The sequence below is a fragment of the Ranitomeya variabilis genome, chromosome 5, assembly GCF_051348905.1.
Source record: "Ranitomeya variabilis isolate aRanVar5 chromosome 5, aRanVar5.hap1, whole genome shotgun sequence".
Taxonomy (NCBI): Eukaryota; Metazoa; Chordata; class Amphibia; order Anura; family Dendrobatidae; genus Ranitomeya; species Ranitomeya variabilis.
Window position 1 is genome coordinate 108,703,673 of NC_135236.1, and position 3,692 is coordinate 108,707,364.

Sequence of the window (3,692 nt, forward strand, 5' to 3'; positions counted from 1 at the left end):
CCCCATAACATGTGACTTTCCGAGAAGTAGTCATTGGCTGACTGCGCTGTCAATACTCCTTCCCATAAAACTTTTAGGGTATGTGCACACGGTGCGGTTTTGCTGCGGATCTGCAGCGGATTTTACCGCGCAGAAACGCTGCAGATCCGCACTGTGATGTACAGTACAATGTTAGTTAATGGGGAAAAAAAGTTGTGCGGAATTGCTGCGGATTTCAAAGAAGTGCATGTCACTACTTTTGTGTGGATCTGCAGCGTTTCTGCACCCCTCCATGTTAAAAATCTGCACAAAATCCGCAGCAATTCCGCATAAGAACCGCACAAAATCCGCAGCAATTCCGCGGCTGCGGATTCTGCCAGGAGCTGCTGATTTTGTGCAGAAAATTCTGCACCTCTTTTCTTACGTGTGCACATAGCCTTACTGATGTTGTCCCTGTAAGAAAATTCACAATTAACTAAGACAAGCAAAGAAATGGGAATAATATAGGAAAAACCACAGACAATGAAAATGCAGAAATAACATAATAACAAAAATACTTCTATCTCAGAAACTTTATGTGATAGAGTAAAACTAGGCATATTTTTGGAATCGGCACATCAAACTCCATAAAACAGACCTATTACCTTTGCTGATGATTTTTTTGTGTGTTGACCAGTGTAATCAGACTTGTTAAATGTCATTGCTCGAGGTATAAGCTTCCTGGCAGTGGTTGCACCACTCTCCCTATAGATAACACATGCACGCTCGGCCAGAGATGGCGTATTTAGGAGAGGAAGCTGATGGCTGCCCAACTGTGTGTCTTCAATAACAGAGGTCAGGGAGTGCACCCAAGGCAGTTTAGTTATTGAAGGTTTTATTTTTGGGATTTCCTTATTCTGAAACTGTATTTGATCAATTCTAACAATGCAGCACAGGTCATAAACTGATGTCATCCTAATCCACAGTGAACGTCCTGTCCAATACTATTGTGCCTAGATGGGGATTAGTTTTTACCTGTGTTTGATATGTTAGGTGTAACTAGTGATTAGGCATTTGTGTGGCAATGTCTTCCAAGTGACTTCTGATTCATCTTATCACGTGCACTGAGGAAAGTAACACGTCTTCTGGATCTACCTTCTAAAAGGAAAACCCATTGGCATTCCCTTACTGAGGTGTTGCTGGAGTTGGTTTTTTTTGCCTTGAAGTCTTTTCCTCAGTTGGATTCGTGCCTGAAAAAAAATCTCATAATTGGCTTAAAATAATGATCATAAGATCAGTGAGTTTTTTTTTTTTTTTCCATAGAAATCTTCTATTCATGCTTTTTGATCATCTTTTAACTGCTTCAGGATTCCAAAGACATCAAGTGGTTAAAAGAAGTGACCAATCTTCAAGCATCTTGCGCTCAGAAGACACTCTATACTTTACAAGTCAGGGTATGTGCACACGTTGCGGATTTTGCTGCGGTTTTCACGCAGTTTCTTCTGCGGATTCCTCTGCGGGTTTTCAACTGCACTTTCCTATTGGTGCAGGTTGAAAACTGCTGCGGAATCCGCAGAAAGAAGTGACGTGCTACTTCTTTTTTTCCGCAGCGTTTCCGCGCGGGATTTTCCGCAGCGTGTGCACTGCGGATTTTGTTTTCCATTGGTTAACATTGTAGTGTACACCGCATGGAAAACTGCTGCGGATCCGCAGCGTCAAATCCGCTGCGGATCCGCAGCAAAATCCGCAACGTGTGCACATAGCCTCAATGGGAAGACTTCGGACGCCTGGACATCTGAGTGGTTTCCCTTCAGAATAGTTTCTTCATTGTTCAATGCAGTAGAAAAACAATGGAAATAGCACCAAAACCCAACAGTGGTTAAAAACAACAAAGCAGACACTCGGAAAACTACCAAAAAGAGGTGATTTTGAGAGGACCTGTCAGCAGATAAAAAGTGGCCCGCTATTACTCTTTATTTTATCCCCCCTGAAACTTTTTTTTTTCATTTTTATATAGTATATGGTTTCAGAGATACTGTCCCTTTTGTTTGGGGCTAAATTTTATGATCTTTATTAAGGGGGAGTTACTTGCTGGATAATAATGATGGGCAGTCCATAAGCACCCCCAGAGAATCTGAGTACCACGGCCCCAGAGAATCTGAGTACCACGGCCCCAGAGAATCTGAGTACCACGGCCCCAGAGAATCTGAGTACCACTCCCCCAGGGAATCTGAGTACCACTCCCCCAGAGAATCTGTGAGCAACGTCTCCAATGCATTCTGTCTACCGTCACTCCTATGCATTGTGGGCAATTCACCTTTCCGGAGATTACTGGGACCTGAAGTTACATAAACTCTCTGGCGCCAGAGCACATCAAAGTTGAATACAGTGCCCACAGATGGGCGGAACAGTGCAGAGGAGTGACGGCAGGCGTAATGCGCAGGCGAGGGATTTCCTGCTGCTCACATGGCATACAAGGAAACTGAAGAGAAGGGGAGGAGAGGTCTTGTATGATGAAGAATGGAGGCAGTCTTATCTTCTGGGCAGCGTACGTCCCATAGCCTGGAAGATCGAAGCTATAAAAGATTATTTTTACTGAACGCAGCATCATCCAGGAGGCATACAGGTAGGACTAATTTCAGATGTATTAATAACTCAAAAGGTGACCGATTCCCTTTAGGGTATATGCACATGTTGCGGATTTGGCTGCGGATCTGCAGCTGTTTTCCATGCGTTGTACAGTACCATGTAAACCTATGGAAAACCAATTCTGCAGTGCACATGCAGCGGAAAATATCACGCGGAAACGCAGCGTTGTATTTTCCGCAGCATGTCAATTCTTTGTGCAGATTTCGCAGTAATTAACACCTGCCCCTCAATAGGAATCCGCAGGTGGAATACGCACAAAAAACACAGGAAATCCGCGGGTAAAAGGCAGTGCGTTTAACCTGCGGATTTTGCAAAAACGGTGCGGAAAAATCTGCACACTAATCCACAATGTGGGCCCATGGCCTCAGAGGGTTATTCCCATTTCTGCTTTCAATGGCCGAGATTGGAATTCCAGCTCCAAGGTTATGGTTACCAGAAGTGGGGTTAAAAAACAAAAAAAACTGCCATACTATGGTTAGAAATAAATGGGAGTTATGGAAACAGCGTAGTGCGCTGTGCTGTTGGTGTGACTCCCATTCATGTCTCTGGGAATTACAGGAGGTGTGCTGCAGTTGAGCTCTGCTGTTTCCGTGACCCATCCCTGGTGGCCGGGACCTAGGAGCAGCCGTGGAAGGCAGAGATGGAATGTCCTGGTAATGACGCCTCAGTTGGGTTGTAACTTAGGTACTGGCTTTGCTTGGCGACAGCAGGTACAAGTTAACCCTGTTACAGATATATTTTCTACATTGAGCATTGCAATAAAAAAATAATTCTCTCTGCATTATTCAACATTAGGCAAGTACTATAGTGATCGGTAACTTATGGGGTTGTGCAGAACCACTCGCTTCCACATCAGGTGTGTGCAAATCCCCAGTGGCGGACACAGAAGAGGGCCAACGTGCAAGGACAGTTTATGGGCCCTTTGTAGTCCAATAGCTCATTATGGTGCATCCCTTTATGTGTCTGGGGCTGAAGCTACTTTAGAGGTGGAAATTGACCTCTGTGTGGCTTCACATGCGGCACCAATTATATGTCCACCCCTGTGATATACCAACAAGGATGATTGGCAGGAATCATGCACTTGT